This window comes from Geotrypetes seraphini, chromosome 12, assembly GCF_902459505.1.
Source record: "Geotrypetes seraphini chromosome 12, aGeoSer1.1, whole genome shotgun sequence".
In the NCBI taxonomy this organism is placed as follows: domain Eukaryota; kingdom Metazoa; phylum Chordata; class Amphibia; order Gymnophiona; family Dermophiidae; genus Geotrypetes; species Geotrypetes seraphini.
The window spans coordinates 105,566,430-105,581,552 of NC_047095.1; positions in this window are offsets into that span (position 1 = coordinate 105,566,430).

The following is a 15,123-nucleotide window of genomic DNA, read 5'->3' on the forward strand; positions in this document are numbered from 1 at the left end:
GAATCTGTCGTTATCTTTCCCTGATTTACACCATGTTCTTTCCAGTTTACGTACTTCTCGTTTTAAAGCTAATAGGTCGGCATCATACCAGTTGTCTGATAGACAATGCATTTTTTTACATAGTTTCAATGGTGCAATATTGTTTAGAACCTGATCACTGAAATTTTTCCATTCTAGGATGAAATTTGGGTCTAAGTCAGAGTTGGATATTAAGCTGTTGTGTGACCAAAATTCTACTGGGCTTAATTGAACTCGTGTCCAAATCATTTTCTGTTTAAGATTGATCCCTGGTTTCTTTTTGGGTTGTTTTTTGATCCAGCATAATTCAAAATTACAAAGAAGGTGGTCTGACCAAGGGGTGTTAGCCCAGGTTTCACCTTTAAAACTTATACTAGGAAAGTTGGAACATTGGAAAGAAATGTAATCAAATCTAAGTGGTGACTTTTCCTACGGGTTTTAGTCGGGGGTGGCTTGGAAAAACCTAGGGATGTGAGGAAGGAAAGTAGATCTGCTGTGTTGGAATTCTCTTCCTGCTTGAGGTGTAAATTAACATCACCAGCTAAAAGACCTCTTGCCCCGGCAGCACCCCGACTCCCTAACACTATCGGGGCAGGAGGGAGCCTAAGCCCTCCTGCTCTGCGGCATCCCCGAACCCCCGATGAAGATCAGAGCAAGAGGGAGCCCTCTTATCCAGCAACACCCCTGACCTCCCCAACACTATTGGGGCAGGAGGGAGCCTAAGCCCTCTTGCCCCGTGGCACCCCTGAAGTCCCTGACAGGATTGCGCAGGAGGAAGCCCAAGCCCTCCTGCCCTCGATGCAAGGGCCCCCCCGAACCTCCGATTACCCCCCGCTGATCCGTGATCCCCCCACGACCCCCATCGCCACCTACTCCCCCTCCCCGTACCTTCAAAAACATTGGTTGGATGGACTGGTGCCAAGCCCGTCCATCCGTCAGGCCAGCCATCCATTGAATGGCTAGCCTTAGGACCTTATAGGCCCAGGCGGCTCAAATCCCACCCACAGGGCCACTACTCGGACTGGAGGAGGATCACGAGTGGTGTTCCACAGGGGTTGGTGCTCAGACCACTGCTATTCAATATATTTATAAATGATCTAGAAACAGGGACGAAGTGCAAAATAATAAAATTTGCAGACACCAAACTATTTAGTGGTGCTTGGACTACAGAAGACTGCAAAGAATTACAAAGGGACTTGAACAAACTAGGGGAGTGGGCGACGAGATGGCAGATGAAGTTCAATGTAGAGAAATGTAAAGTATTGCATGTAGGAAGCAGAAACCCGAGGTACAGCTATACGATGGGAGGGATGTTATTGAGTGAGAGAACCCAAGAAAGGGACTTGGGAGTAATGGTGGACAAAACAATAAAGCAGACGGCACAGTGTGCAGCGGCCGCTAAGAGAGTGAATAGAATGCTAGATATAATCAAGAGGGGTATTACAACCAGAACGAAAGAAGTTATCCTGCCATTGTATCGGGCGATGGTGCGTCCGCTTCTGGAGTACTGCGTCCAATATTGGTTGCTGTACCTTAAGAAGGATATGGCAATATTCAAGATGGTTCAGAGGAGAGCAACATGTTTGATAAAAGGTATGGAAAACCTTTCATATGCTGAGAGATTGGGGAAACTGGGGCTCTTTACCCTGGAGAAGAGGAGAATTAGAGGGGACATGATAGAGACTTACAAGATCATGAAGGGTATAGAGAAAGTGGAGAGGGAGAGATTCTTCAAACTTTCAAAAACTACAAGAATGAGAGGGCATTCGGAAAAGTTGAAAGGGGACAGATTCAAAACCAATGCTAGGAAGTTTTTCTTCAGACAACAGGTGGTGGACACCTGGAATGCACTTCCAGAGGGCGTGATAGGACAGATTATGGTATTGGGGTTTAAGAAGGGATTGGACAATTTTCTGAAGGAAAAGGGTATAGAGGGGTATAGATAGAGGATTACTACACAGGTCATAAGAACATAAGAATTGCCACTGCTGGGTCAGACCAATGGTCCATCATGCCCAGCAGTCCCTTCATGCGGCGGCCCTCTGGTCTAAGACCAGCACCCTAACTGAGACTAGCCCTACCAGCGCACGTTCTTGTTCAGCAGGAACTTGTCTAACTTTGTCTTGAATCCTTGGAGGGTGTTTTCCCCTATAACAGCCTCTGGAAGAGCGTTCCAGCTTTCTACCACTCTCTGGGTGAAGAAGAACTTCCTTATGTTTGTATGGAATCTATCCCCTTTCAACTTTAGAGAGTGCCCTCTTGTTCTCTCTACCTTGGAGAGGTCCTGACCTGTTGGGCCGCTGCGTGAGCAGACTGCTGGGCGCGATGGACATCTAGTCTGACCTAGCAGAGGCATTTCTTATGTTCTTAAATTACTTATTCTCTTAAGTAGATATTGAACAAATAAGGAGACAGTGGAGACCTTGTGTCACTCCACAAAAAAAAAGATTCCACTTTTGGGACTTCTTAGTTCCCTTTCTTAATAGGTTCTATTTCCTAAGAATTCTGAAAACCATTTTAGAACTACTTCATGTATGCCTAGTTCACTCAACTTTAGAAGAAGCAGAGTGTGGTACACTGTATCAAATGTGGCTGAAATCCATGTTGGTATTGTCACATTAATCCTACTTATTTATATGCTCTGTAATTTGATTCTTTATAATACTGTCTACCATTTTGTCCAGCACTGATGTCAGTTTCACCAGTGTATAATTTCCTGGATATCCTCTGAAAACTTTTTTTTAAATGGTGTTGAATTGGCCACCCTCCAATCTTCAGGTACCATGCTGGATTTTAAGGGAAAATTACAATTTACTACTACTACTAATAATAATAATGATAACTTTATTCTTTTATACCGCCATCACCAGCAGTTCTAGGCGGTTTACATAAAAGAGAAACTGGACAATCAGAGAAAATACAATCGCACAATGGATACACTAATTACAATCTTAAAAGACTCCTAATTTAAGTAATAAATGTATCAAACAAATTGGTCTTAACTAATTTTTGTAAGGAACAATATGACAGGGCTTGATGGATACATTCACCGAACAAAGATTGCAGTTTACCTGCTTGAAATGCCAATGTCCTATCTTGGGATAGGTAAATAAATGAGATCTTCTAGTTTCCCGCAGTGGCCCTTGGTCAAAGACCATAAGAACATAAGCACTGCCTCTGCCGGGTCAGACCAGGGTTCCATCGTGCCCAGCAGTCCGCTCCCGCAGCGGCCCCCAGGTCCGTGACCTGTAAGTGGTCCATAACCTAAATTCTTATTCACTATTCATTTAGTACCTGTAAAGTTACCCTCTATCTGTACCCTTCAATCCCCTTCTTCAGGAAGTCATCCAATCCCTTCTTGAACCCAAAATTGTACTCTGCCCTTTCACCTCCACTGGGAGCGCATTCCAGGTGTACACCACCCTCTGAGTGAAGAAGAACTTCCTAGCATTTGTTTTAAATCTGTCTCCTCTCAATTTTTCTGAATGCCCTCTTGTTTTTGTTGGCTCGGTTAGTCTGAAGAATCTGTCCTTCTCCACCTTCTCTATGCCTTTCATGATTTTATAAGTCTCTATCATGTCCCCTCTAAGTCCCCGCTTTTCCAGAGTAAAGAGCCCCAGCTTCTCCAACCTTTCAGCATTTGAAAGGTTTCCATGCCCTTAATCATCCTTGTTGCTCTTCTCTGGACCCTCTTGAGTATCGCCATATCCTTCTTAAGGTACGGCAACCAGTATTGGACACAATACTCCAGATGTGGGCACACCATCACTTGATACAGTGGTAGAATAACCTCCTTTGATCTGGTAGTGATACCCTTTTTGATTATGCCTAACATTCTGTTTGCTTTCCTTGAGGCTGCTGCACATTGTTTCATCCACCAATACCCCCAAGTCTTTTTCTAGGCAGCCTCCCCCCAGTACCCTCCCTCCCATCGTATAGCTGTACATTGGGTTCCCCTTCCCCACATGTAAGACTTTACATTTCTCTACATTGGAGCTCATCTGCCATCTCTTTAAGATATGGGTGTGGTCAGTAAAGTAATATGGGGGGTCAGTGATCACTGGGCAGTGTGTGGTGGTCTGTATTTTGTGTCTGCAGCAGTTATCTGGTCACTTTGGATACCTTCTGGCACTTAGACCTGTTTTTAGATCACCTAAGTCACAACGTATAAGTTCCATCTAGGCTGTTTCGTTAAACTTTCAGTTATACTTGCAGCATGATTAAATCTAGGTTAGCTCACATCCCGCACAAATTCCACCCTCATCACTCCTCCTAAAATGTCCCTTTCAGCTCTGGGCATACAATGACACTGAAAAGGCCTAAGCTATTTTTAGATACGTCTAAAACCTGTTTTGACTATCGGTACTTGGACTACTTCTCTTTTTGAAAATCTAAGTGCCAATTTAGGCAGAATTTCAGACATATTTCTGTTTAAATTATGAGCCCCATAGGCTCTGGCCCACTTAAATCACCTATCGCTGCCCAACTTCCATTTTGAGGCAGTGATTAAGGAGGCAAAAACTAGCAAAAACTGTGTCCTTAGGCCATGCCCCGGTACATCATGTGAGGCACAGAGAGGGGCCTAAGGTCATGATTGGCTGAGGCATCTCGGGCTCCTCCCTTGGGATGGGCCAGGGGCACCTCAGCCAATCAGGGACTTACTTAGGGAGGAGTCTAAGGAAGTCTGATTGGCCAAAAATAATGGCCAATCAGGGACTTTCTTAGACTCCTCCCTAAAGAAGTCCCTAATTGGATGATATGCTCCAGACCCCTACCAAGGGAGGAGCCCGAGGTACCTCAGCCAGTAAGGGCCATAGGCCCCTCCTCGTGAATCACATGATGCACCGGGCATGGCCTAAGGCTGCAGTTGATGTCGGAGAAGGCCTGGAGCAAGAAGAACTGAACACCCCTCCTGCTCCCAACAATTTTAAAGGTGCAGGGAGGGGGTGGGCTGGGCCCATCCACCTGGCCAGCCTAGCTAAAGGTAGAGGGAGGGAATAGGGCTGGGCCGGGCTTGGCCAGGATGGGCTTGAGATGGCAGGAGGGAGTTGGCATCCCTCCTGCCTTTTGTTCTTCAGCAGGGCATTTGGGGGCATTTTTTAGGGGTTTGGGGAGGGAGGAAGCACTTCAGGGGGTGCTTTTTTATTTATTTTTTTTACCGGGCAGTAATTTTGCATGTGTAATGCATGCAAAATATCTGCCCGATTAAAAAAAAATTTAAAAAGCCAGCTGCTTCTCCTGTCACTACTGTAAGGGTCTGTAAGGGCTTTCCCGCAGAGGAGAGAATCCTGCATTCACCGTGGGCCTCATCTGGGGCAGCCTCCTTGGAGCGGCTGGGGCACGGGCAGTGTGTCTGGGAGGGAATGCATGGATGGGAGAACATCTCAGGGGAGGAGACATAGGCATCCTGGGACTGTCGGCCAAGTCTCTTCCCTGAAGAAGCCCTTTCTGGAAACATCAATTGCTCCTCCTAAACTTACTTGCTCCACTTCATCACTTCATCATGCTTCTATTCCTTTCTCTCCTCTCTTCTACCTTCCAAAGTATTTAGATCAATGCTGTCTTGTTAAAATGTTTATTTTATTTTTATTTTTCCTCTAACTCTACTTTTCACTTCTCTATTACCCTCCAGGTACTTTAGTTAGATTGTGAGCCTTCGGGACAGTAAGGGAATTTTTCAAGTACCTTTCTTATTTCTAATCTTAATGTATATTTTCTGTAAACCGCTTAGAACCTAACGGATGTAGCGGTATATAAGAAATAAATTACATTACATTACATGGACCATTTGGCCTTCATCTGCCATCATGTTTCTAGGTTTCTATAACCATAAAGCTCTATGACATCACAATGCAGGCAAAGAGCCTTAGCCAATGGGAAGAAGATATGCAAATGTTAAGAGCCTTAGCCAATAGGGAGAGGAGGAGATAGTGGATGCTGCAGAATTCTACTGTTCAACGGCTCCCCCTTCTGCTTCTATTCCTTTCTCTCCTCTCTTCTACCTTCCAAAGTATTTAGATCAATGCTGTCTTGTTAAAATGTTTATTTTATTTTTATTTTTCCTCTAACTCTACTTTTCACTTCTCTATTACCCTCCAGGTACTTTAGTTAGATTGTGAGCCTTCGGGACAGTAAGGGAATTTTCCAAGTACCTTTCTTATTTCTAATCTTAATGTATATTTTCTGTCAACCGCTTAGAACCTAACGGATGTAGCGGTATATAAGAAATAAATTACATTACATTACATTACATTACACATACTCAAGGATTGCTCTATAGCACAGGTGTCAAAGTCGGTCCTCGAGGGCCGGAATCCAGTCGGGTTTTCAGGATTTCCCCAATGAATATGCATGAGATCTATGTGCATGCACTGCTTTCAATGCATATTCAGTGGGGAAATCCTGAAAACCCGACTGGATTACGGCCCTCGAGGAGGGACTTTGACACCCCTGCTCTATAGTGATCCATGATATGGGTAGGGGGGCATGTCAACAATCATCCCCATTTGCATGCAGGCCTTTTGTGAATTTGTCAGCCTGCATGCAATCGGGAACGGATCGGACACAGAATCGGGGGTTAGTGAATCTAGCCCTTAGTGACTTGCCCATGGTCACAAGGGACACAACCTCAAGGTGCTAAAGCTATAACTTTAACCACTGTGCCACACTCACCCTCTGTTTTCTGTTTGATAACTAATTCCTAATCCACAAATGAACACTGTATCCTATCCCACAACTCTTCAATTTGTCTCAGGAGTTTCTCATGAGAAACTTTGTCAAAAGCTTTCTGAAAATCTACATATACTGCATCACCCGGCTCATCTTTATCCACATGTTTATTTGTGCCTTCAGAGAAGTCAAGCTCTTTTAGCTGAACCCATGCTGACTGTCCTATTAAACTGTGTGTTGTCTATGTGTTCCTCAGTTTTATTTATAATTGTTCCCACTATTTTGCATGACACTGAAGACTGTCTTACTGGTCTGTAATTTTCTGGTTCTCCCATGGAACCCTTTAAAAAATGTACATAATATTGGCTACCTTCTAATTTTTAGGAACTGCAGATGATTTTAGTGACAGGTTACATACAATCACTAACAGCAGATCAGAAATTTCATGTTTGAGTTTTTTTCAGTATCCTGGGATGTATACCATCCAGTTCAGGTGATTGTCAATTTGAGTTAATAGGTCTTCCAGGTTTATAAAGATTTTTTCAGTTCCTCCACATCATCAAACTTGAAACACATTTTCATTCCAGGTAGCTCTCTTATATCTTCTTCCATAAAGATCAAAGTAAATAATCAAGTTTCTCTGCTATGGCCTTATCCTCTCTGAGTGCCTATTTTGTTCCTTGATCATCCAATGGGCCCACAGATTCCTTCACAGGTTTTCTGCTTCTGATATATGTTTAAAAATTGTTACATGACCCTTGCTCTTCCTACTATACCTTGAGCTTCTCTTATGCAAAGTGCAGCAAGTTGGGAATGTGAGTGGAGTGGATCAGGGGAGGGTTTCAGCCTGTCAAGATACTGGTTTTTGCTGATGACATTTTATTTGTTCTTTTGAGGGTACAGCCCTCTTTGACCACTCTTTTGGGTCTTATTGATGAGTTTGGATTATACTCGGGATTCTGGCTTAATAAATACAAATTGATGATTCTCCCTTTGGATATTTCAGTTTGTTCAGGATGGCACGGAGTTTTCCCATTGCAATGGGCTGAGGATGGTATTAAATATTTGGGAGTCTGGATACCCAGAGACCTTTCTCAGTTGTATGATTTTAATGTGGCTCCGTGTCTGTGTCATTTGGAACAGAAGCTTTTGGTATGGAAAGCACTTCCCTCATCTTTGTTAGTTAGGATAGCCCTCTATAATGTTGTTATTGTCATATTGGTTATATTTGTTCCAGATGCTGCCTTTATTCTTTATGGTACAAACTAATAGGCATATCATCCGTATTTTGAATGGGTTTATATGGAATGATTAAAAAAAACCTAGAGTGTCTTATAAAGTAGCAGCCTCTCCAATTAAGGGAGGATTGGGACTTTTGAATATTCAAGTTTTTTGGTTGCATATCACCTTTGACACATTAATGATTGGTTCCAGAATCTTACTAAATTCTCATTTACGTAAGCGGAGATCACTATATTGCATCCATATCATTTTAGTACTTTATTTCATGACTCTTTGAAGCATCTTCAACACATATTAAATGTGTACCTGTTGTATTTGGCTATGAGAGGGGCTTGGCGGTAGTTCTGTGCCTTCCTGAAGATTTGTCCCACTAATTTGCCCTTGCTTCCTATCTGTGGGAACCCGGATTTTGAACTGGGAAGAACTTCTTGGACACTAGCACTGGGTGGCTAGGGGTCTAACCTATCTTTTCCATGTGCTCGAGGATGATGGTTCTATCAAATCTTTTACAGATTTATAGCCTGAATTCATGCTGCCTGCCTCAGATGGTTATGCATATTGGCAGTTGTGACATTATGTTCATGAGCTGCCCCATTCAACTTGGACATCTGATTATCTTGACCAATTTAAAGAGGTTCTGTGCCTTGGTGTGTAGACTGACATACCTTTGCGCTTCTATCATTGTGGATTACAAAAACTACTGCTTGTTGGTTGACTGATCTAGGTGTAATGATCATGGAGGGTAGCCTTAAGCAAAAGCGTCACATGCTGTCTACTGCACCTCTATATCTCACCAACATGAGCCCACAAAATGGACATTCAACAAGACTCTGAAGTGTGGTCATTCCGCTGCCACTCTAGGCCTCATGTTTTATTTCTGCTCATACATTCAGTGTTTTTGAAAGTGGATTTTGAACCATATTTTCATTTTGTGGAATGATCGCTGCAGACTAACTCCACTCTTGCTCTTCTCTCGGTGCACCATTGTAGCCCCAGTGCCTAAAGGGCAGAGAGATTTCATGAAAGTTTCTCTGTTATTGGGAGTAAAAGCTATTCTCAAAAATTGGTTGGCCATTGATTCCCCTTCATTGGCACAGTGGAGAGCCTTGCTCATTCAACATCTCCAGATGGAAAGACAACGGATCCCCGACTTGGATATTCTTAAAGGGAGAAAGCTACAATGTACATGGCAACCTTTTTGGAACTCACTGACTCTGGTTGCTCAAAGTCAACTGTTGAATCTCTGATTACTTTATTTGTATTTGTTTCTGTACATTTTGAAAAATAGGAGCTACAGTGTGTTTGGTGGATGGGAAGGGTGTGTGTATGTGGGGGAGAATTTTTGAAAACAATTGTAGCCTGTGTAAATATATCTATGTTGATGATTTCTTCGTTCTTTAATAAAATATGTTTTCAAAATTTGTTGTTATGGCAAGTTTCTCTTCATATTCTTTTCTTAGCTTTCTTTATCAATACAGTCCAGAGTGGTAATCACTGGTAACATACAATCCATAAAACCACCATCATAATATTTCACGCAATCTTTTTAAATTTTATTTTATTTTAAAGTTACATATGCTATATAATTTTTCCCATGGTGTCAAGTGTCCCAACTCCCAGCCTAGAATCTGAAAACAAAAACAAAACATATCCACTGTCAGTCACAAGAGGTTGCCATAAACAACTTTGTTCTTGTGGCTTTAATTAAATGGAAAGGACTTCAAATAGTCACATAATTTGCAGCAATCCACACTTCTCCTTCCATATGCATGGGAATTAGGGGAAGAACTGACCCATTAATATGGAAAAACCATGAATAAATTTTTATATGTTATTCACGTTTTTTTGCTAAAACCCTCATGAATATGATGAAATCGCAAATAAAGGAAGCACTGGGGAAAAGCAAATTTCTCTCTGCACGCTGAAGCAAGTGCTGGGAAAAAGCGCCTAACCTTTTATTGGCACTCTGAGATGATGTCATTTAGGGGGAGGAGCCAGCAAAGCCACTGTGAATAATCAAAGTCATGAATAATAAAACCACGAATACGGAGGGAGAAGTACATTTTCTTCTGCTGTGTAATTTGGCCTCATAGTCTGGTGGTTTCATCCCTTCAAATTCCTCCAATGTTCTGGAGAATCTTTAGGATAGATTCACTAACCTCACAGATCCAATCTGATCCGTTAGTGATCCGATCAGCGTGACGTGATTGCATGCAAATGGGGTCGATTGGAATCCATCTGACTACATGGATCGCTGAGCAGCGATCCTGACACATGTGCGGACCATCTTCCGTGCATGCTTACATAGCTTTTGAATTTTTAAAAACATTTTTACTTCACAGGCCCAGGGTTTTAAACCACTTTAAATCCATGGGTTAAAACCATGGGCTCACACTGTGGGAAGGTCAGGAGAGCAGGGTGGCGAGTCAGGGCAGAAAGCAGGGTGACAAGAAGTGAGTCAGGGCAGAGAGCAGGGTGACAAGAAATGAGTCAGGGCAGAGAGCAGGGTGGCAAGAAGCGAGTCAGGGCAGAGAGCAGGGTGGCAAGAAGCGAGTCAGGGCAGAAAGCAGGGTGACAAGAAATGAGTCAGGGCAGAGAGCAGGGTGGCAAGAAGCGAGTCAGGGCAGAGAGCAGGGTGGCAAGAAGCGAGTCAGGGCAGAAAGCAGGGTGACAAGAAATGAGTCAGGGCAGAGAGCAGGGTGGCAAGAAGCGAGTCAGGGCAGAAAGCAGGGTGACAAGAAATGAGTCAGGGCAGAGAGCAGGGTGGCAAGAAGCGAGTCAGGGCAGAAAGCAGGGTGACAAGAAATGAGTCAGGGCAGAGAGCAGGGTGGCAAGAAGCGAGTCAGGGCAGAGAGCAGGGTGGCAAGAAGCGAGTCAGGGCAGAGAGCAGGGTGGCAAGAAGCGAGTCAGGGCAGAAAGCAGGGTGACAAGAAATGAGTCAGGGCAGAGAGCAGGGTGGCAAGAAGCGAGTCAGGGCAGAGAGCAGGGTGGTAAGAAGCGAGTCAGGGCAGAGAGCAGGGTGGCAAGAAGCGAGTCAGGGCAGAGAGCAGGGCAGCAAGAGGAGAGTCGGGGCAGAGAACAGGGCAATCGGAAAGGACCTGAGCAACTTGTCCTTAGCAGTCACTTATTTTTTGATCGATCAGCCCAGTCGATGTTTCTCTTTTTTTTTTTTTTAGTGAATCACTGCCTGCCTATTTTTGCATGCTGTTCCCCTCATTTGCATGTGTGACTTGGATTGGATCCGGAGTATGATTAGTGAATCAGGTCAGGGTCGCTAAGTGATCGCAATGTTGTCGGGACACAATCGGTGTCCTTAGTGAATCTAGCCTTTTGTCTTAAAAATGTAGATGTAATGTAATGTAATGTAATTTATTTCTTATATACCGCTACATCCGTTAGGTTCTAAGCGGTTTACAGAAAATTTACATTAAGATTAGAAATAAGAAAGGTACTTGAAAAATTCCCTTACTGTCCCGAAGGCTCACAATCTAACTAAAGTACCTGGAGGGTAATAGAGAAGTGAAAAGTAGAGTTAGAGGAAAAATAAAGATAAAATAAACATTTTAACAAGACAGCATTGATCTAAATACTTTGGAAGGTAGAAGAGAGGAGAGAAAGGAATAGAAGCAGAAGGGGGAGCCGTTGAACAGTAGAATTCTGGAGAAATTTAAATGATAGAAATAGAACAAAACAAAGACAAAAGGCAAAACAATAGATAAGATTAAAGATAAATCATAAGCTGTATCATTATCACAGTGTTCCATCTTACTCGGAATAATTGTTGATGAGGCATCCGGATCTATCAAAAAGTATCCTCCTCTAGTAGGCCACTGACTGTGTTTGGAGATTCTGTATGGAAGTGACCTTTCTCCCAAGTTTTCCAATTTCCTCACCACTGCACCATGTTTCATGAGGGCCTCCACTGTGTGCTTCAGTGCAGCAGCTGTCTTGGGTAACTGTTTGACATTCATGATCAGTGCAAGCTTGTACTACAGCATCTCTTCCCTGAGCCATCTCTTATTCAGGATGAGGAGCCATAACTTATTTAACCTTTTCTCATAGGTACGCCATCTCATCCCTTATTTATTTATTCAATTTTCTATACTGATCTCCCAGATCTCAGAATGGTTTATATGAGTTTATTCAGGTACACAAGCATTTTTCTCTGTCTGTCCTGGTGGGCTCACAAGCTATCTAATGTACCTGGGGCACTGGGGGAGATTAAATGACTTTCCCAGGGTCACAAGGAGCAGTGTGGGTTTGAACCCACAACCCCAGGGTGCTATGGTTGTAGCCACACTCTCCCCTTCACTGTATCTTCACTAGTTCTCCTATATCTTTTTTTTTTTTTTTTTTTAGATGTGACAACCAGAATTACATACAGTATTTGAAGTATGGTAATCCCATGAAGTTATAAGAGCATTATTTATTTATTAGAATTTATTAACCACCTTTATGAAGAGATTCACCCAAGATGGTGTCTTGCATATATAATTGAACATAAAAGTTACAATATTATTAAGAGCATAATAGTAGTAAAAAGACCAAATATAAACATAAATACAACAAAAGAGGTAAATTCAAAATCAGTAAATTGAAACTTTATACCATAACCCAGTTTGACAAATATATTTCTTAACTGCACTGAAATTCAAATAAGAGAAATATAATACATACTAAAAGGGAGACAGAATACTTATTAATCATCTAGTAAATACAAACCAGAACATTCAAATAATATAGATATGGCACCAATGATTTTCTATAATAAACGGCGTGTAGCTGGAAAATCATAGCTCATATTCAGCTTAGAGAGCAATTTTGGATTTTCCAGCTACACACCGTTTACCCTCAGGGTCTTAATGACTGTATCGAGTGGAACACTATTGTGTAACCTGGGGCTCCTCCCCGGTCTTTCCTGACTGGTTCTCATATGCGTGACGTTGCTTTTGCTTGGCTTTTTAGCGCGCTTGCGCTTCCTTTCGTGTTCTCCTCCCTCCCAGCCGGCTCCAACTGATAAATTTCATGTTTCCATCTTAGGGTTCCTGATGAAGGGATATTACTCTCCCAATACCAGGCTTGATTGAACCCATCACTGCGTTCTCTACAAGCTTCTTTCAGGCAGATTCAAGCTAAGTCGGCTGTGGCCTCCTTTTGTCTTCTTGGGGAGTTGGCTGGGGAGGGTTCTTAGAGTGTTTTTTGCTGTTTTTTCACTCTTAGTGTCACTTATACCTTATTTTGGTTTAGCACTTAATTGCATTTGATTTTTGCACACGTGGGGCAATCCATGATGGTGTGCAGGCAGAGGTGAATTATCTTTGTCTTCTGTGTGAAGCGCTGGAGTTTTTCTCCCTTCATTGATCCTCCACACTGAGGTTGCCCCTCCCCCCTAAATTTATTTATATTTTATTTACTTATTATCTTAGGGGTGTCTGGTTAGCATTCTACACTCTCTGAATCCTTAGACTGTTTTTGCCTTTGTGTTGTATCTTTTGAAGTATCTTTGGCAATTTCTGAGGAGTTATTTTTTGCTGCATAATACAAAATGTCACGGCTGAATGAATTTTATAGGTTATGTGATGAACAGAAGGGAGGCTAAATTCAAGCCAAGTTGTTTGCATAGTTAATTAAGGCATAAGGAACTAATTTAGCTAGTGAGTGTGGGAAGCTAGTCCTAGTGTAGAATGAGAATATAGTAAATCACCCTATTTATTAAAGGCTTTGGTGAAGTCAGGCTTTCACCTGCTCCCTTAAATGGAGGTAACATCTCTGGAAGTAAATTCCAGAGCATGTGGGATACTCCTGAGAAGGCTCACTAGTGAGTATCACACTGTACAATTTCTTTCGGTGAGAGTACAGATAATAATGCTTCTTCAGAGGACCTCAGAGGTCTCAAAGCTATATAAAGCTTATTCTTTATTCTGAGGACCTTTAAGGTAGTTTATGTAACACTGCTTTCAGCCTTCTTTCAGTCGTTCTGTACCATTCTGAATTAGTTGCAGCTGATTCAAACTCTTTTTGGTTAGACTAGAGTACAGGGCATTGCAGTAGTCTAGTTGTGATGTTATCATGGTATGGGAAACTCTGTTTAGACTTGTCTTTTTAATATAATGAGAGAGATTTCATAGTTGCCAAAGATGAAGTTTGGTAGGATCAGAGTGAGCTATGAACTGTCATTTTAGGGGGAGTTCATACTCCTTAAAATATATTTTGAAGTCAGGTATTTGTCTCTTTGTGTTAGGAACCCAAAGAATATCTGTTTTGCTTGGGTTCAGGAAGAGTTTATTGTCATTTGCCCATTTCTGAGTTGTGGTTAGACAGGCAGTCAGTTTTCTCAAAGCTGTGGGGAGATCTGGTCCAATGGGTATGAGAATTTGTGCATCATTCAAAAACCAAAACAATCCAACCTGTCTGCAGTGAACAGCCAAGTGAAGAATGACAGAAGGAAAAATAAACCTGCAGAGACGATGTACAAAGTGTAAGGTTATTTTATTTAAAAATAAATCAATTATTGAAATCTGAAATGGTGATTCTATGTAAAGTGCAGGACCTGACATGGACCGTGTTATAGAGAAACACTCCTTCCTCAGGGATTGGGATGATATAGAATCATAATTATGGAGAACCGTGGGTTTTGAGAAATTGTTTGACAGTAAATACTGCTGGAATATATCCTGCTGCGGCCGCACAGTGTGAAGCTACTAGCCTTAGTCAAATTGGGCATCATTGGCATGGATATAGAGTTTTCTTATTTATTTATAAGTTTCCACATTTACAAATCAAGTAAACACTTGTACAGAAAGTTGGTTAGACAGAACAATTCTCACAAGGTATAAAATTTATGCCTTGATAGTCCTTAAAAGGAAATAAAATTAAAAGGACATTAATAATTTCATCTAACACAGCTCAAGTCCTCAACTTAAGATCCAAGAATTCTTATAAGTGAGAAAAAATGATAAATTATAATTAATTAAGAAATATGCTAAACATAGTGCTGAGGTAGGAGATACTTATTAAACTTCTTGAGCACTTGTTGTTCTACCATCTATTTGGGACATAGCCAAGAAAGCTGTTAATTGATGAGGTAAAAAAACATATTTAACTGAACGGTGGCTTATAATACACTCACAGGGGTATCTCAGGTAAAATGTCATCCCTAACAAAGTGACCCCTGGTCTCAAAAGAAGAAATTCT